The sequence below is a fragment of the Melanotaenia boesemani genome, chromosome 7 (assembly GCF_017639745.1).
Source record: "Melanotaenia boesemani isolate fMelBoe1 chromosome 7, fMelBoe1.pri, whole genome shotgun sequence".
Taxonomy (NCBI): Eukaryota; Metazoa; Chordata; class Actinopteri; order Atheriniformes; family Melanotaeniidae; genus Melanotaenia; species Melanotaenia boesemani.
In genome coordinates this window covers 20,931,609-20,952,884 of record NC_055688.1, presented here as the reverse complement: position 1 = coordinate 20,952,884, position 21,276 = coordinate 20,931,609, and the positions used below count along the sequence as shown (strand labels likewise).

At 38.7% G+C, this 21,276-nt stretch overlaps 1 long non-coding RNA gene across 1 annotated transcript in view; it reads right to left on the bottom strand.

Moving 5' to 3' along the window:
• The window catches only part of LOC121642624, a 94,045-nt gene that overhangs the window by 70,863 nt on the left and 1,906 nt on the right, over window positions 1–21,276 (bottom strand). The window contains exon 2 of the long non-coding RNA XR_006010929.1: window positions 15,876–15,934. This is a non-coding gene — a long non-coding RNA (uncharacterized LOC121642624). The remainder of the gene's footprint in view (window positions 1–15,875; window positions 15,935–21,276) is intronic.

Below are 21,276 nucleotides of genomic sequence, written 5' to 3'. Positions count from 1 at the left end.
ACACTTCCCTAATGGTTCCCTTTTGGTGCCTCTTAGTCATTCTTCACACTCTGCAGTCACATGTCACTTCATGTCACCACAAATTGGTCAATAAAAGGCAGGGGGTCAAAGAAAAGAAAAAATAAATATCTGGATTCAATTAATCAATATAATAAATGAAAAATATATGTATGTCAAATATGACAAATATACAGAATGGTTATTTTTGTAAAAAATGTAAATAATAAACCTGTGGTTAACCATTATATACTTAAATGCAAAGACACATTTTTTTAATGTAAGAAAGAGAAATGTCTGGAGTGTCAAATCAAGATTCAGTTCACATGGACATCACTGCAGGAGATGGTAGAACATAGTGTAGACAGAGCAGGCAGCAGAAATGTTTACCATTTGTCAATAATGGTGGTTGAGGTTCCCTATCTATCTGTAACAATGACGTGTTTTTTTTTTTAAATCAATTAAACCTGTTCTTGGACATACCATCAAAATCAGTCAACATTACCAAAGTAACCTGCATGTCAGTCAACAACACCAAGAAGCAGCAACAGCAGGAAGCAGCTATTTTTGCAAACATACAAATTCATTCTCAAAATACTCCAAATGCCTTAGCCAGTCATTTTCATTGTTATTGCTTGGTATCTACCTGAATAATGTTGGAAAGAAGATATTTAAATACTGCACATGTGTATCAGCCCTTACAGAACATGTGCAGACAGTTTCGGGGCTGCAGTGCATATGCAATATAGGCTACTCTTTGCATGGTACTACCCAGAAAGTTATTTTAAGAAGAAGGTAAACAAAACTATTGGGTGGGTTTAAGAGAACTGTGATTATTTTGATATCCCAACTACTATTGGGCATGTTTGGTGATTAAAATCTATATTGCAAAAGCTGTTTCCATCCTCTTATGTTCACCAACATTTTAAAAACAGGCAATCCAAGTATAGCAAGTTTATCTTTTTATAAGTTTTTACAAGATTTTGTAGTTCTCATGAACAAAAATTACATTGTATTATGTATAATGCCTGTCACCGGTTATTTTCTGCTGAAATCAAGACTTTTATTACTTGAAATCAAAGTCTACATTTTTTTATATTTGTCCCTTGAGTGGGCTACAAACTATACATCAGGTTTTATAGTAACTGAAGTTTCATCCACCTCTGAAAAACTAAAACGATCATAATTTGTGAAGATTGAAGTTAGCAGACTAAGTTAGAGCACAGCTGTAACACTTCTCTGGAGGAGAAATAAGACTAAGGCATGGGAAGGGGGAATATGACACCTTTGTCTGTTGACTCTACACGTGTGTCGTGCTTAATTAGCTGTAATCCAATTGAGGGATACAGCTTCCTGTTAAGAGAGGTGCAAAGGGTTGAAATGAATGAGCTTGTAAGACTATTAAATACTAAAGATGCAGCCTACAGCCTATAGGAGGACAAACCTATGACCTTACTGACACACTGAGCATCAAACCCCTCCTCAGGTGTGACTTCACCTCTGGGAGCTGCTTCATGTTTATACTGCATGAGCTTTGTCAGATCTGAGAAAGCGTTTTAGCTGGTTATTAAAGCAGAAAATAAGAAGCAAAATACAGAAAGGGAGGGAGGATTGGAAGGATAAAAGAATAAAAGAACAGACATGCAGAATCAGTGAAAAGACCATTTTAGTCATAAAAAAACTGTCTAATCTTATCTCACTTTTATCATATCTTGCCTGGGGTTGTCATTAAGGTAAGTTTTTTGAAAAATGTCGTTTCAAGGGAGATAAAAAGAAAAACATGGTAAGCATGCATTTCTAACTGGAGGTCCAAAACACAAAATGAACATTGTGTTACCAGGCTATTATGATAGCTCTTTCTCTCTCATCAAAGCCTCTGTTTCAAAACCACCCATGAGCCAAAGGTGTCAGCTTGTAAAGGCTCTTTCTCCAAAGCTCATCCAATCAGGCTGAAATCATCGTCCAAGCTTGCTTTCCTGCAAATGAATGAAATTCAGTATATACATAATTTTGAACAATTGGTCTAAGGGGTACAACAGTTGGTTGATGCAGAAGGCACAGGCTTTTTTTAAGGAATAAATAAAGCTAAGCGGTCAAAAAAAATTGATTGGAACACAGAAAACCATGGCAACAGCCTCCTTAGTAAACAGTTTATGGAAACCCGGCGTTTAGTTAAAGACAGCCTTGCACTAATCAGTGCATACCAACACCTCCACTGCACAAACCTCCATTAATTTCTCAAGAACAGATGTGTCAGACCCCATTCAGAGCTGAACTAGTCAGGATTTTGAACCTCCAGGAAATTTTCTGTACAAAAAACTTTTTAACTATATGTATAGTTTATTCTAATTTATCGAAAAAAATCTAATCAGAAACATACTCTCCTTTGTAATGTATTTTAAAACAAACAGGTCAACTCCCGTTCTCTACACTGGACTTATACGTTTTTTTTTTTTGTGTGTATGTGTGTGTGTATGCGTGTGTGTGTGTGTGTGTGTGTGTACAGAGGCCAACTCTGGAATAAAAGGTCAAACTGTCAGAGAGATGAACTGTAAGCTGTGGCACAGGTGCTGAACTTTATCTCCACAGTTAAATTAAGGCTGGCTGTTATATCCCAACACATATGAATCCACATATGCGCATGCAGACACAGATGTGCAGTGACATGCACTCGCTCACACAGTCACTCCTTCCTAAGCATCTTTTAGCCTCTCTATCCTCACAGTCTGTTCCTCTCTCACTGCAACATAATGTTTGATTCACTGCCATCATTTATCAAAATAATCATCCACTGGGTGAAGCAGCGCATCTGAGGTCAAGCAGAGTCATCCTTCAGCAACTGTGCTTCACTATGGTTACTGTTGCCAAGTTGTGGCACTGGCTGGAGAGGTAGCCGTGGTGATGGTGAAGAAGGGGGTGGACTGGGGGGGCTGCCAGTGCAGATGCCCACAGACAGACCGCCTTGCCTGAGAGCTGCTGGAGCCTCAGACAGCTCTCTCCATCACCCCCTCCAACTCTCCCTCCCCTCCCATTGCCATCTGTGAAGCACACACACACATAGAATCACAGCACCCACTAACTAAGAGGCAGAGGGACACTTAGCCACGTTAGCAGCCTCACTAAGACCGCTGTGGCGGGTAACTGCTGACATGCTTTAAAAAGGCTGATGAGAGAGTGAGAGTTAGTAAAGAAGGAGAAGGGGGGAGAGTGAGGGAGGTAAGCAGGGCTGCTAAGCCAGATGGCTGGTATAAGCTAAGCTAAGCACTGAAGAAGATTGAGACACCAGCCAGGTGAATTTTCCACACAGTATCTTTTTTATTATTATTATTTATTTATTATTGACAGGTGGGCATAGGGGAGCCGTCTGGGTTTGACATAGCTGCCATGTTCTCAATAACCAGCTACTGTGTAGCATGTTCGGCCGTGCTGATGGTGCAACTGTTTTTGTGTGTGAATATGTATGCGTGTCTGTTGTTCTGTTTTTGGATGTCCATATGGACAGTCTTTGCGAGTACAGTCACAATCTTTTTGTTTTCTAATACATGTGTGTCTTGTGTACTGTAAGCCTTAGTGCTTTAGCCCCACACTTGTATCAATTACAGTGGTGTTGACAAGTGTAATAACAGAGTTAGGGCCTCTAATAGGCAACAGTGTCACAGAGATAAGTAAGCTACTGTTCATCAGTGTTTTTAAGGTCTTTTTCCTTCTCTCCTCTGTGTGCTATTCTTACTTTTCCTTTTGACCTTTCAATTTTCCCCTTTTTAATCTAATGTCAAGTTAAAAAGGTCAAGCAAATCGATGATGAGCTTATTGAAACTAAAACTGCATTTTTATTAACCTTAAGATTTACTAAGAATGAAGCCAAAGTCATACTTTTCCAAGTCCAAATGAAGAACATAGATAAAACGTAGAGGTGGGAATCATTAGCCACCTCACGATTTGATTAGATTATGATTCGGATGGCCATGATGTGATTATAAAATGGCCATCGTGTGACTTTCTGACTTTCTGACTACTACTACTTTTTGAGTGGAAACGTGTAACATGGTGTCTTATATTTGTCATACCAAAGAAGAAGAAAACTCAAAGAAAAAAGCTCATCTATCGGTTAATGCACCATGAATTCTGTTTACACCACATAAGAGAAAGACATCAAATCCTAGCATACTCAGGTTGACCATATTTCAAATCAGAACTTTTTCCTTGTTCTTATTCAACGTCTAACTACGAGATGTTTCTCCCTGCCAGAGTCACATATGTTTTGGTTGTGTTTACCCAAAATGCCCTTTACATTACTGCCTGCTTCCTTTTTTGGTTCACTTAAAGCAAACCGTTTGTAGGCAGCCCAGAGTTTGCATTCACAATTTTCTGAACAAGCCACATTTCTCGAGCAAACAAAGTCACCCGTAAGAGACAAAGTACTTCCACAAGCTTTTAATGCGTGTGTGTGGTCAAATTTCATGCTCAGCCATTAGGTCTCTGCATACCAGAGACTATCTGGGTACCACATTTCCACAATTTTGGGTTTCGTCTATTGCGTTTCCCAACATTGCACTATTAATTGACAGTTTATTTATTTATTTATTTTTTTTTTTGCATTTGTACATTAATTCCAAATCATCCTTTTCCGCATTACGATCCATCAACTTTCCCCCAACTCCTAGTAAAAGTCACTGCTTTTATTCTTATTTATAGATTCATGATTTCATGTTTTTTAAATAGTTATACAAGAATAGGACAACATTTGGTTCTGTGCTAAATCACATTGCCATTAGCCTTTGATGTGAACCACTTGAAGCGGGTGTTGTGGCAAAAATAGTTGGGAGGTAAAAAGAGCTCCGGCCACCAGCTTGATGAATAATAAAAAAAAGGTTTACTACAAAAAGCGACATGTTAAATAGATCTGCAGCATCTGTGAGGTCTCTGGCCAATTTTCATTTATTTGAATTTGCTACATTTTTATGTTTGAGTTTATAGTAAAATCACAGAGCCAGGTGTTAGCCTTTTAATATTCATGTCACACTAAACAACAAAAATGTGTGATAACAACATGCTACAATATTTCCCGGGCAATGACCACACCTTTTTATGAGCAAAGCTGGTACTACCTTTGCCAGTTCAGAGGCGTATTAGTGGTGAATCAACTTGACCCCACCATGCTTCCACTGTACTTTTACACAACACTAGTGCATGATGAAGGCACATCAGTCCCAGCATGGAAGGCACAGTGATTGTAGTTTAATTCATTTCAGGAAATTATTTTATGTTTAAGATTTTTTTTTAATTTGTCAAGTCCATCATACTATTAATTTGGAACTTGAGTCAACCTCAACTCTAAATCAAGTCATTTGAGTTAACATGTCTGGAGACATGTTTGGTAAGCACAATTTCAGAGGCGCTGTGCTGTGTTTGTGCATTGAGTGTGCACAATTAAAAAGAAATAAATTAAATTAAAAAGGAATCTCATTGAATCATATGTCGAATGCCTGCTCAGATCCAGTGATATGGCTGATACCAACACATCAGTGTTGTATCAATGCCAAGCAACAACACAAGTCAGTGAGTGCTGAATAGATTTTATTCCATACTTTGTATTAACCTAAAAATGATGGCTCTTCTATTTTTACCTTTGACACATTTACTTTGTCAACAATTACTGAAAATTCTTAGACTCTGACAAATCGCCACCTTTTTGAAGTGACACCTCCTCCTGCCAGCAAATGTTCTTTTTCTCTATTAAAAAGACGTACTTCATCTTTGCTGCTCATGAGCACTTCTAGCCAATTCATATGCCAGCGACAGTATGAGGAACAGATATTTTTCTATAGACAAATGGCTGAAGAAAAGCTTGAGTCGCAGAGAGTTAGGCTCTGAGCATATAGGGTTTAGTTGAAATGTCTTTGATGGCACTGATATAAATTGGAAATTTAATTGGAAATACAATATAATATTGTATTCTGTAATTAAATCAAAGGGATAAATTGTTAATACTCTTGTATTAGCACTTAGCAACACAAACAACAGCAAAACATAAGTTTGCCTCTATGACATTTAGTGATATTTAAACTGGACTGATCATGAAATGACAAAAAAAAAAAAAAAACATGTATGGGTGGATTTCATCTCATAAGATTGTATAAATATGTTGAAAATTATTGCTTGAATAGATTTGCACTAGATGAGCTGCAATAAATTATGTAGTAACTGCCAATCGTTATCATAAGGAATTTTTAATACATTTTCTCATATTGATCATGTGAAAACGGATTTATTCTAAGTCTTAACCATCTACCAGAGGGTAGCTGCTGTATCGATCTGGGATGGCGAGTCAAATCTTCCATTAATAATTAATGATTAGTCTGCAAGAGGCAAATTCATTTTGTGATCACAGAGACTGCAGATTTGTTCACGGAGGATGAAAGCGCTCTTGCTCAGATGAGATGTGCAGACACACAAACTCCTGTGTAAATGCACACACACACATTTATGTGCACACAGTTGCAATGGCTCTAATCTGTAATGCATCCAATATGAGGAGCTATTGGCCAGCACACTGGGAGGCAAAGCAACATGGCACACAAAAACCTGCACACCAGTCTACATCCAGCTATCCAATCAGCATCTTGTCTGGCTCCAGTGCCAGTGGGCCAATCAAATGTCCCAGATGCAACTCACTCCCCAACCCCCCATACACATTTCCACAGGATACACACCGATCCAGCTGTGATTGCTGGATATAATCCAAGTTGCCTGTCTGGTGTGTGGTGTAAAATGAGCAAAACTGACATTTTTATGCCATAAAATAATACAGCATTATATCAGAGATAACATCTCCCCCCGTATAAAACAGAAATGAGTTGAACACTGAAAGAGTACTGATTACAGGGCAAGAGAGGGGCATAACAACAGACAAACAGGAGAGAATTGAAGAACAGGAGAATAAGAGGAAACGTGACTGAGGGCTACAGACAAGCAAGCAGTCATTCACACACAACCAGATCAGCCAGAGAGATAAAGGAAGAGGATTACTCTCTAGCTGAAAGACTTAGAAGTACCCTGAGTCCCTTTGACTCTCTGCCACTTCAACAATGTCACCCTGGACAATGGAACGATCTGTTAGCACAGAGATTTAAAAAACACACAAGTACAACTGCAACATATCCTGAAGTGATGTAGAGGGTTTTTATTCAAACACAGCATAACAAAGACAAAGGTCAGAAAGTGAAAGAGAGGTTGGGGAAGTTAAGTGTGAGCTTAGCAATGTTGGACTGTTTACAGTGTTTTCAGACTGAATGAGACTCACCAGTGATCACAATTTAAGATCACAGGTCTCAGTCAGCTCCAGTCAGACCAGCTGGCCATTTAGGAGGCAAACAGCATCTGTGAGCATTGAGCACACAAGAAGACATAAATTAATATTATATAAAGGGACATTATTTTTAAAACAATAAAGTCTGAATGAGCAAGAAATGCAGTCCATTAATCAGATTGTGTAGAAATATATTGAATAGCAAAAAATAAAATATCACCACTTAAATCTAACTAAACATACAGTTAAGACCACAGTACAGAAGTCCTAACTGATGTGGGCAGTGGCTTCTCATTACTTAAGCAACCACGTCTGAAGAAACATTTTGTTGTGGACAATATAATAATCTGTTAAGTAGCTTTAAGTTATTGGTCTACATCTTCTTAAGACTTAAAGATTGTTATAAGCATTATTAAAGCCTCAAAGGATGGTGACAAACCATCATCACCAAGAAAGATGATGAGTTGTGGAGGGAATAAATTTTGAAAGACTGCTATAAAGTTAAGTGAATCAAGAGTAAATCTCTGCTAAAACCTCTGTAAAATGATAGGGAGCATGAAGATTGAAATCAGGAACAATGGAACAAAGGTCAGCTGATCTAATGTGATGGGCACATCAGGGTAAGAACAGCAGCAGGGAGACAGCGTTTTGATCAGGGGTTGCTCCAATTGGTCAGGTATTGATTGACCAAGTACTTCCTTCTATAACTTGTTCTTTTGTAGTGGCTCTGGCATATCCCAAGATGATAACAAGATGATTTATTGGGTTGAAATTACAAATGAGTGGTTCATAGAAAGTCAGACATCATTTTCACACTTGGACTGGCCATCCTGTCCAAACCTAATTTCGATGAGAATCTTTAGAAAATACTGGAGAACAGTACAGAATGAATCAACTCATCACAAGAAAATTATATGCAGCTTTGAAGGAAATTAATGTTGTGAGATATCAAAAGGTTATTGTAATCATGCCACATTGAAGCTACATGTGGTTAAAGGTGTTGTTACACAACTTAACTCTTTGTGTGCACTACTGCTTTATCACCACCAGAGTAACAACTCCTCTCCTAACACCTGAAAAACTCTTACTTAGCACTTTTAGATCTCTCCTATATATACTGTCATTTAAAAACATTCAGCATTTAACATGCAAGGGTTCCTACTCTACTGAAGCTTGTTTGTGTTCCTTACATGTAAATCACTTTGGATAAAGGCCTCTAATGAATGTCTAAATATATGTAAGAATAAGTTTGTATCTCATCATCCATGTGATCTATAACATACAAAAAATGTTGTGTAAAACTCTTTGTTTCTTAAAAAGTAACAATATATAACATGTGCATATCTTAGCATCTTTAATGGGTGATGTTCATTTTCTTTTTACCTATGCCAAAACAATAGCAGCCATTTAAAACTCATTTGAGGGATTTGTTTTTAGAGAGGTCACAGAAGGAAGGAAGAGGCTGACATGCTTTTTGCTTCTTTATTTTTTCTGGTGCAACTTTCTTAAACTTTTTTTTCTATAATTAATGTGATGATTCTAAAAGACATTACTATTACGAGTTTTCCCTTTTTTAAAGTTACACCACAAAGGCTCTCAAACAAATTATGCATTCAACTTGATGTTGCCCTGTGCAGCAGCATAACACAATAGAACAATAGAACAAATAGCCTTGAAGCATTTCATGCTAGTTGCATTTTTTTTTCTTAATCCCTACAGGAACTATGGAAGGTCATTGATTCAGGTGACAGTAAAACATCCCATTTTCTGCATTTAGGCAAAGTCAGGTGCTCCTTTTGCACCCATTGGAAACAACCATTGTACAGACATTGTACAAGGTTGGCCTTGATTGGCTAAAGGCATGCGTGATACACATGACATATGATACATTTTCATTTAAACAATTTCTAATCCTTCTATCTTTCAAAAAGGGTGTGAGTTTCATATGATCTATTGTTTTGGGAGTCCATCTTTTCATGCATATGAGTATAACAAAGTGATTTTAACTTCCAGTAGGAACGCTTTAAAAACAATTCCGTTTCATAAATAATACCCCTGTATGTCACAGTTTTAAGTGTTTTTTCATCCTTATGGTAATAGATTTAATAAAAATCTAAAGTTTATGGTTCTCAATGAAACAGACTGAAATAAAAAACATACTGTAACTGCTTACAAAGTGTTCATATAAGAAATATTCCTGTGAGACCAGCCTTTTTTGTGAACACAGACTTGCCAGTAAAATGTGTGCAGCCTGAATACAGTGTATTTATTTTTCATCCAGTAAGTATTTAGTCTGAGGTATTTCATGTTGACCAACAGCTGCAAACAGCCAAAGTCAACACATCTAAAGTCTTGACTAAGGCCATATTCTCATTACCAGCCACATTGTTAAGGATCAGATTTGATGCTGCATATTACTTCTTATATGAATACCACTGGCCACTGAAATAGTATAGAATTGCACAAGAAACCTTTTTGTTTTGCACCAGCAGCAACAACAGAAAACATAATATTTCTGAGACCAATAAGATTAGCATGAGATGCTTGAATAATTCTGAAATAAAAGCAGTTGAAGCAAATTTGTGGATAAGATTTAGCACCATAGGATGGCATACATTTGGCCTGTTATCTAGTAAAATGTTAAGGACATGAAAGGCTAGGCTGCTAGCTTTGTTAGCACCTGCTGTAGTAGTGCTGCAGGTGTATTAGGAAAACAATGTGAATAAGCAAAATGTCAAATGAAATATGTTATGTGTTCCTAATGATTTGGCATTGCTGCATATCAGATATATTGTGCATAAAATTCAAGTCAAAGTTTTTTCTACAGCACATTTAAAAACAACAACCATAACTGACCAAAGTGCTACGATATTCAAATTAATATAAAATTACTAAACAATCGCTAAGACAGCTATGAACATACATTATATGTTATATGTTAACATCAAATAAAACATATTAAAATTAAATAAAACATATATATATATATATATATATATATATATATATATATATATATATATATATATATATATTAATAGCAGTGCTTGCTTGATAAAAACCAAGATATGCTATTAAACCAGGGAAAAAAATAGTGCAAAGCTTTAAAATGGTTGATTGTGATATAATAACATGAGCATGTGGTCCAAAATGAAACCGTTGGATACTCCACAACTAAACTGACACACAGTTGAGGAATATGGACTCAAACTGACAGACAATCTTGGACTAGAACCGATTTCGAGGTGTACCTTAATTGCCAACACACAAGTCAAGAATATTGTGATCTACTGTATAAAATTTGGTAGTTGGAGCCAAAAGCACCAAAACAGCTCAGTCGCCAGAGTCAACTGTTAAAAGCAAAGCATTAAAAACTCTTGAAAGGACTGTTTTTATGTTACGGAACAACTTCAAACTGAAAACTTATATTTAAGTCCATATTCCTGCAATTGATTACAGACTACCTTTTTAAAGACCTTGGACAAGAGCTTGGAAATGTATATCTGATCTAGGACCACATAGAGAAGCGACCAATAAAATTTATCATTTTAAAATTGATGATAGGATTACTCTGTCCACACAACCGTGACAACAAACAAACAAACAAAATAGATATGAGTCACTTCAGTGAAGATAATTAGATTTGAGTGACTTCAACCTGATAATGAGTACATAGCTTATCATTAAACTAACATTTTCAAAAGTTTTAATTATTCCAGCAGATGCCTCATGTGTCACAGTTGGACAAATAAGAATTTTGGCCTGGCTCTAGATATAAAGCTGAAGCTGAATATTGTTCTCCTGCATGAGAATTCATAAAGGAACCATACAAAAGAAGATTGTTTGTCCCAGCTTGTATGATCCTTTCAGGAAAAAAAATCAAAATTTTACAGTTAAAGACCTATAAAAATAATCATAAAGGTAGAAGTTGGGACCTTTTCCCAGTCCTGTGAGATGGTAGTGAGAACTGGAGTGTTTGTTGGCAGTGATGCTTCTTTCTGATGACCTTAAATAGCTTATTGATCTCTGTAAGAGCAAGAATGAGTAGACTGCAGTTTTCCCCGTTCCCACTTTCTTTTGTATTTTTCCTCTTCTAAGCCATTTGAATTATTAGGCCCAGGTTTATAAATAATTGTTGTTTACTCACTCTGGCTTTAACTGAAAATAATAACATACACACAAATCCTTGCTTTGGTGTGTGTCTACTATGTATTATAGTCCAAAAGAAGCAGTGGAGAAATTTATCCAAGAAGGTCAAAGGCATAATAGGTTATAATCTCCTCATGGACAACCTTCCCACCCCACAACACCACTACTACTAACAAAGACCTTGGTCTCAGCCCTCAGCTGCCACTTCCCCTCCCTGGCATCCACCAGCAGACCTCCAACTTCAACTGCTTCATTGTTGTACAGCCTATCGACTTGCAAGATGAATTCAAACTTCACATGTCAATTAAATGAGTGTTGCCCCGGTGATTAGCAGATCCCACTAATTGTTGCTCCCTCCTCCTCTTTCCTCCATTTTTTTCATCCTTCCCCTCCTCCTCTTGCTCTCCTGCCATTTTCCACATGGAGGAGCAGGGAATGGGGGCTTTGTGCCATTGGGCCCCATACCCCATGTCAAAAATGGCTCCTGAGCCTCTTCCCCCAGCCATGCTCCTTCTGTGAGACTCACAGATTCTGTCTCAGATCTCTGGGGAATAAGAAAAAGATGGGGTATTTATATATATATTGGTGCTTATTTGAGAAGGCACACAGAGATCACATTAGCGTAAAGAAATTCAGTATAGGGTTGAGTGGATATGTATTTCATCCCATTTGGGGCTGACACACCAACACATGGCACTGGATGCTTGCAAACAATTCCAGGCTCACCTTGCAGACATAAGCAGAGAAACACACTTGTTCTGACAAACACACTCCAACATGTGCACCCTGGCAGATAATTACCTCGACGGCCCCTGGAGATGAGAATGCTCACGTGGGCCCCATAACTGTTTTAGACAAGGGCGATGGCACACCCAAGACCTTCCTTCTTTGTCAACCTCCAAAGCCATATGTTTGTTTTACTTGACTTAATGAACTCGATCAGTAGATGTTAACGGTATTTGGTTTCCTGTGCATCCAAGTGGAGTCAGTCATTTAGTTTACTGAACTGCTGAAAATTTTACTAAAAATGACAAATATAAGCAATTTTCTGTATTTTACTATTTAGCCAACCATCCATATATCTGAGCTTGACCAAAACAGATTTCATAACAGAGCAGTTAGGTAGACTAATTTAATACCACTTCTTGCAAATATATCAGCAGTTAATCACCTCTAAGAATTTTATAATATATATATATATATATATATATATATATTTTTTTTTTTTTTTTTTTTTTTTTTTTTGCTTCCAGCTTTGCTTTCTCAAATTCTGTAAAGCCCCCATGAAATGATTGCATATTCTGTCAGTCACCCCTTTCATTACCAACCTGAGTAGTTACTGAAAGTGTTGGAAGAATTCATTAAAGTAAAAATTTGGATATTTCCCACAGGCACATAAATACACCCACAGACATATGTACACCTTGCTCTGATCACTTTGACAACTGTGTCATGCTGGCTCTGTCTAAGAAAACTCCACAATCTAGGGATTCTGAAACCCTTGAAAACAAGCAAAACATAAAACTCTCTTCAAGCTTAAAGCAAGGCTCCAATCACCCCATATCACAATTAAGCACAGTGGACAGCAGCTCCAAATACTGGGTGACATCTTAAAACTATGTGAATGGACCTACTCCCCCCACAACCACCCTCAATCACTTAATGTTCAACACTAACCAACCATCACACAGACCTACATTCATAGGACCAGCTACAATGGAAAACATAGAAACCCAGACGGTTTCGTTTGCACTTTATCAGACCCTACAAAACAGCAACGCCTCATTGAGCCACAATTTGCTTCTAGTTTCCTACAAGAAGCAAAACAAAGAACGGGGCGTCCTGGTCTTCCTTTTTGTGCCAAAGCAGCAGAGCAGAGAGCATACACACACACACACACACACACACACACACACACATAGCAAGTAGGGGAGGTAAAGACAGAGGAAGAAAAGAATGAAAACAGCAGAACAACACACTTAAGAACACTTCTGTCACATCTTTCAAAGCACAACATGAGTAAGTTGTACAACCACTTCAAGAAAAAACAAGACTTCAAACACCTGCAACACAAAAACAAATAAAAAAGTTTTAAGTTCCACTCTTGCTTTTGAAAAATTACATATAAAAAGAAGAAAAAATTATATAACCCCAAATAAAAAACTAATCAAACTTAATTTTTTTGCATTGAGCATGGTTTAGCAGTAAGAGAACAGAGCAATAGCTTGTCCTTATGACTGGGTCACAAACATAACCAGGTTTTAAAGGAAAAATGTTAGGTTATTTATCCTCCTTTCCCCTCCCTCTGCTTCCCCCATCCTTCTCTCTCTTTCTGTCTCTCTCTCTCTCTCTCTCTCTCTCTCTCTCTCTCTCCCTCTCTAGTTTTACTACCATGATAATTCCTGAGTGAGTAAGTGAGTGTGTTTTGTGTGTGTGAGCCAGTTGGGGCCAAAGTCCTGTTTGTGCATTTGTGTAGTCATGCGAAAGCGCGTGTGAATGAGTGTGCTCATGGATGAGTGCTGCGGCGGTGAGTGTGCTGAGGGAGACAGAAGTCTGCAAAGCAAGAGGGGTTTACATAGAGTCGGGCTATCAAGCAGACAAAAAGCCACAGTTAGGGAGTTTGGCTGTGTTTGCCCCAGTACACGGAACACGGGGAAATAAAAAAAGAAACCCTGCAATGCTGCACGTACCTTTGAAATGAGGGTAATGCAAATTACACAATAATATGTGAAAGATAAAAGGGCCACAATAAAATAATAATAAAAATAATAATCTAAATAAACAGAGGCAAAGAACTGCTTTACAGTGCATACACATGACCAGATTCATTAGCATACAAACCAAGATCAAAACATTTTCTCAAGTTCAATAATTCAATTTTAATTCAATTTTAGACTCACAATTTGGGCCATATAAAAAGTAAACCATAATAAAAACACACACACACAAAGGCAATACAGAATGGAGTATAAATTACATCTATAATCCATACAAGCACATTCTTCAGTGCATCCAGAGCCCAGAGTTATACACTGCTTTCTGTAGGCATCGTTAATAACATTATAATAACATAGTTAGATTGTTAGCTTCTTCCAATCTCATGATGAATTTATATACAAAATTTCTAATAACTGCATGTAAGGTGGGCACAGCATTCTGCACAAACAGCTGACTGGCACTTGTCCATCGGGGGAACTTCAGTAGGATTCAAAGTGCATCATTAAATGCAACTTGCAGTTTATTAAATTTAGCTTCACTGTAACTGCACCACAAGTGGGCAGTGTACAGAGGTGTGCAATAAGCTTTAAATAATGCAATTTTTAACATTACTAGAGCACATGTTAAATTTACATGCCAGCATATTTGCCTGTGCATACAATTTACATTACTGTCTCTGAGTCACTGCAAAGGTCATTCCTGATGGCATGACCTAGATATTTAATTTTACCCACAACATTTAACTCATTTTCTCCCACAAAAAAGAGGGGAATCCTGTCTTCCTATCCTCTTTTGTCCTCACAATCATAATAACAGACGTTTTAGTGTTAAACCTTATATCAAAATGCTGAGGATAATCTGAACAAACTCAGAGGAGTTGCTCCAGGCCGGCAGAATAAGGAGACATGACAACTAAGTCAAATACTCCTCAAAGAATTCCTTATCGGAGTAGAGTGCACCCGGCCACCCCCCTTCCCTTCAGGCCGCTCCAATATTTCAGTGCAATTTGAAACAGAGAAGAACAGCCCCTCTGGCAGAGTAAATTACATTGCCATGACAACCTGGAAAGGTACAACTCCTCACAAGAAGGTGCAGATGATGTGCTGATTGTACCTAGAGTACCAACACTTGCATTGGTTGAGGTGTTCCCTCTGTTTTCCACATTAGCCCAGCTTTAACTGTGCCATATGGTCCTGCTACAGGATAGGCATGTGTTCTTAAGCCCGTCTCTGTGTAAATGAATAAATGATGAGAGATTTGGACCTTTGGGACAGGCAAAAGATGCTGGTCAAGCCCAGTGCAGCTTCTCTGTCTTTCTAGTATGGTGAAAAGGGTCCAAAATGGGCACTAATTGGAAGTGGCATGGCGATCTGATGACACTGTGGGGATACTCTGGTTTGTCACAACGTGTAAAGGCCTTCACGTATCACGGGTGGCTGCACTCAATGAGGAGTTAATTAATGCACAGCTTAACACAGACCACTCAGGACAGAGCACCATTGCTGATCCCAGAGTGGCTGAGGTTAAATTCAATGAGATATCTCAGGAAGACACTTGCTTCCCCAGCTGACTTTGAAGATACCTCAGCAGACAGAATGTACCTTCAGCAATACATCGTATAAGAAACTGCTTGCATAGTATGTCAAGACTGTCATCTAGAGCAGAGGGAGCAGTAGACAGGCGTATGATTTTGGTGTCTTACCTCAGTCATACATTGATAACAGACAGCATCCTTTTCAGCAGACAGCCATGATATAGAGCCTGTAAAAGTGAAGATAAAGCTGCATCAGCTCTGAGCATTACACAAGGCCAGAAAATAGCGATTTTATACGCAACCAATTTCCATGGTGTCTTCACTCCCCACAGCATATGATACTATTTCTCCACTATTTTATTCACAATCACAACTGCTATACTGTCACGGTTTCCATTCTGGCTCCCTTGCCCATGCATTATTTGGTCATGTTTCCTATCACTTTTCTACCCTCTTTGTTCACAGAAATCAGCCACTAATTAACCGAACCAGTTTCACCTGTCCCTCTCTCTTTAGCAGGAGTGTCAACCCCAGTCCCTTGCCAGATTGTCTGCAAACCTAACTTTAGTTAGCAACTCTTCAGCCTTCTGTATTTTGTACTTGGATGTTAATCTAATCTGATCTGACCTGTTCTGCACCTGACCTGACCGTGATTGCTGCCTCTGCTGCCCCTGGCATTGTGAGTTCTGATTTCTGATCCCTGATCGTTTTTGACTGAGAATTTTTGGATTTGTGGATTTTTGGATTCTGACTGCTCATCAGTATTGTTGTCCTGTGTGAAACCTGGTCTGACCCTGGGCTTGCTCTTATTCACTGAGTACTTTATTTGGATCTGGATCATCTGTTTCTATCTGCTCTGACTACTGGACCTGGCTAAGTTTTGTCTTGGATTTTGACCGGTGTTCTCAGTACTTGGATACTGTTTACGCTTTACTCTTTGCCCATTACCCCTACATCAGTCATTACCTTGTTTGATCTCCAAGCTCATATCACACAGTTCTCCCTGCCATCTGACTGAACTTTACCCATTTTTCCATGTGCCTGCTCACCTCCAGACTCTTGCTCAACTACTTACCTTCTCTGGCTCTGAATATTTCTGCCCCTTTACTGCAGTATCCCGTAACCTATGCCTGGTTCTTCACAACACATCTCTACATACTCTTTTCAAGTAGAAATTAAAACCTTATCCTTTTATTCTGTTGTTACTGGCCCCTTTGAGTCCATCAGACACAGTTATTACAGATACAAAAGAAAGGATAAAAGATGTATGTCCATATCTTAATTCCTTTATAGAGCAAAAATAGATTTAATAGACTTCTGTCTAAATCAACTCTCCTCTCACCTTTTTATACACTTGCTTTCTATCACACATGCACATTAACAGCCACCATTTACAGTGCCCTACACCTATGTGTAAAGTTGTGATTTACACTTGTGTGCTAAAAACAGCTTGAGACAAACACATTCAAAATCACAAATGCAGACGTCTTCAGTATATGTTATTAGTTGGGCTAATTTGAGGAGGTTTTCTTAACACTTTTAACTGCCTGCTCTACCATTTAGTAAATCACATTTTTCAGTGAATATAACATATATTTTTTTAAAAAGTAAACCTGCCTGGGTCATTTCTAGAACTTGTGTTTTTTTTTTTTTTGTTTGTTTGTTTTTGTTTTTGTTTTTTTTTTTGGTGCAAAAGTTGAACTTGCTAAACTTCAATTACAAGGTGAAATCTGAGAGTTTCTCAAACCTCTGTCAAGTCTGCTCCATGACCACCTTTGGTGTTTTATCTAAGTAAAAGATCTTCAGATGTCAATTTACTTTGTAAACACATCACACAGATCTTGTTTGCTGTGTTGGGAGTCTGCAGATACTGTGGTTGGTTGCAGAAGCAAGGACAGAGAGGGTGTCTTTTTGACCACCACACATACATAAAGAGACAAACTGATAAACCCTGCACCCACTGACTTTTGTCACACACACACACACACACACACACGTCCACCACTCCTGGAAAGGAGCACCCATCTCCTGACCTATAACGGAGGGTCAGAGGGAATTTAACACGAGGGTCCCACATTCCTTCAAGGTGATAATTGCTGTAGCTGCTGGCAGGGAGTCATCAAGCACAGGGTAAACAAGCAATGACTTTATGCACCCCCTCTTTCTCACCAAGTCAAACTGTATGCATGGCCGTGACCTGCGTAAATTATGCCATCAAGCCAAGGCTGACAGCGTGTCATCAGTTGCAGTGTAGTGAGTCTGTTTGAGGCCTGAGCACCCAGGTGATTCAGTTAACTGTAACTAAAGCATCAGCAAGACAAGCCACTTCACACATCCTGTCAGCGGCAAGCTTGAAACTAAAAGGCTAGCTGAATTAAATGGCCTTAGCCAAGGCCTAAGCTAAGCAGAGGAAGCACTCAGAACAAGAACTCGACAACAAATCTCTTCAGCTTAATCACACCTCTTCATCTCCTTTTCAGCCCTACACACATGGGAGCAGGTAATGAGAGGGGATGGATGGAGCTGCAAAAACAGCAAGGTCTGTTCTGCTCCACCTTCCTCTCAAAGACAGTTGCCCCTGTGCTGAATTGCACAAGGCTTCACCCTTATTAAGTTGTCGACATACAGGTTTATTTTTAGTCAGTAAAACAGAAGCCTGCTGCTTGATTTTTATTTTTTTTTTCAACATAGTTTGAATAAAATAATGCTGCTTGGATCCCCCTAACCCCCCCACCCAAACCCCCCAGAAAAAATAAAATAAAGGAAGTATGAAAGGCTGGTGACATTTTGCTTGTATAGCTGTCAACAAATTACATAAAAACACCAAACCCAACAATGGTCTGATCTGAACAAATATGATCCGTGTAGACATATTTTTGATACACTTTTAAAATTCTATGTCTTGAGAAAATGATTTGTGGGAGTTGTGGACAAATGCCTTTCATGGAATCTGTCAACGAAACAAAAAGCATCTCTTAGAATCATGAATATTCAGAAGATTGTTGTTCCAGTTGAAAAAATACATATACACTATTATCATTTGTAAAAAGCTTCTTTTTGTCAGTGTAAAATCTCTTGGACATGGGAGAAAATGGGGATAAAAAAATTAGGAAATTGGCTAAGATAGAAGCATAATTCTACTATAAAACAGTCTGCTGTCAATGGATAAGCTATGCCAAAAACAAAATGTAGTAAAGAGAATTTATTGTGATATTGTCAAATACAAATAATGGTGATGCTTGGAGGGTGGTTCCAAAGAATAACAATGCCAGATTTATTCTTGTTTGTTTGCAGCCCTGACAAAAGACAAAAAGGAAGGAAATTGTGATTTTGGATCAATTATTCAAAAGCAAATAATATACTAAAACTCTTCATTAAGCTTCAGTTGTACCTTAGCAGTATTCACAAAAGGCATGTTCGTGCCTACTCTAAACTGTATGACTTTTCCATTCCTTAAGTGAAATATGACGAATACTTTCAGTCTTCTATTTGTCAGGTCAGAATATATTATGGATTTTTGCTTTCATCTTCATGTCCAAAATGTGACTTTTAGTAAATACAGGCCCTGCGCTTTGCCCACATGTGGTCCCCCTAGCCACACACTACGGCTTGGGGAGGTTATAAAAGCCGAAGGGGTGATTAAAAAGCAGAAATAATGGCCGCCACAAAACTAGGAATGCATTTAACTGCTATGGCGGCTCCAGAATTGTTCAAAAATCAGACTGCCATTAATATCAGGTATTATTCTGCCTATTCTGCCTTCTCCTGGGATGTCCATATTACACAGGGTTCTAGTTTTGTTTTTTGGTTTTTTTTTGTTGTTTAGTTTTGCTTTTGCTTTTTTTTTTTTTTTTTTTTTTTTTTTTTTTCAGGAACTGGCCCTGGGAAACATGAGAAGCATGGGCAGGATGGGCTGTAGGTTTATGATTTATGTCAGGGGATGACCCCAGAGGATTTAGCTTGGGTGTATCTATGGCTGTGCTGACCTACCCACCAGATCTGCATTGTTGGAGATTGGTGTATACTTCTAAATCCAGGATTTAAACCGTCAAATATACAAACACCTTCACCTCTCTTCTCTTTGTAACATGCTCCAAAAGAGGGAGCGGGTTGAAAGAGTAACCATTGGCTGCTGTGTGCTTGCTGAGCATGGCTAAACCCAAAACCACATCACTTTCCTCATTACCAGAGCTTCATGGCTTTATAGGGGCTCTGTGCTTTATCTGGGATTTCACATTTCCCAGCCTGCCACTTGACATGGCTCACCCACCTCCCAGCAATCAAGTAGCAGAGGCCAACAGTGGCAGACTGAGACTTCAGGCAGCACCTTGATTTGAGAATTGCACATCATAGCCACCAGCCCTGCTAAGCTTCGGTAATTACAGGTCACTCATCCTATCGTGTTTTTAACTCCATGTCCCACATCATACATTGATTTGGCAATAGGTGGAGGGAAAGGGGGTGCACACAGAAAAACAGAGATGGTCACGGGTAGATTCTGAGATCATGGATTTATACCTCAAAAGGCATTATATATTAAACAAAGTTTAAAAAAGAAGTGACATCATGGACTTATTGCATATGGAACATCCTATTAAGTTTTTTATGCTTGTCTGTGTGCTTGTATTTGTGGGTGTTTGCTCCTACAGTGCATGCATTGTATGTGTGTGTGCCTAATTGAGAGGTAAGCAAAAAAGTTGCCTTTAAAGTTGCCAATAAATATCCTGCCAGTAATGTTAAACACCTGCCCGTAAAGCTCAGAGGAATGCTAAATGAAACCAAGTTGCAGAGCCTGTCTCCTGTCTGGGGTCTAAAGTCAAGACAGCAGGATTTGTAATGGCTGTAACCAGGATTATGGAGTTCAAGCAGAACAGCCAGGAAGCAAGAAAAAAACATTACATGGTCAGCACCACTGTTCCCCCCACCCACCCACTCTAACGGTCAGTACAATGAGTTGTGTGTCCTCTTTACAGTATACATTCCTTATAGTTGCACAGCAGCCTTTTTGGCATCAAACACACATCACAGATTTTTTTTTTTTTTTTATCGCTGCTATTACAGCTGAATGATCAAAGCTTCTGCATGAGAGTTGTATAATACTAGTGGACACATGGGTGTTTAACCAAAAAGTGTTCCCAATTTCTTTCTGCAAGTGTGAGCCACATAAAGTAGGCCAGCTGATTACTACAACTCAAAACATGCCCCTGTGATCTTCCCACCCCCTGTCTCACACACCAGTAACCAACTCACACATACAAATGCTGCCCATACACACATGAAGATTTATGTACTAATGAATTTACTACTACAGAGTCAGTGCAGGAGGTGGATTTGGTTGTGTTTTGGAGGGGTGAAAAAGAGCACCTGACCCTAGAAGCCAGAGATACTGTCATTTACCCTAAGCTCTGGTTTCCATTCCTTAAACTCTTGACGCTTTCTTCATGCTGCACCTGTCGAGCACCAAAAGGCCCCCTGCCAAGGCCCTTTCACCACTGAGAATATATGGCCCTTCTTCCAGGTCCAGTATGGCTAATTACTACTGGCCTCAAATTGTCCCCAAATGCCACGA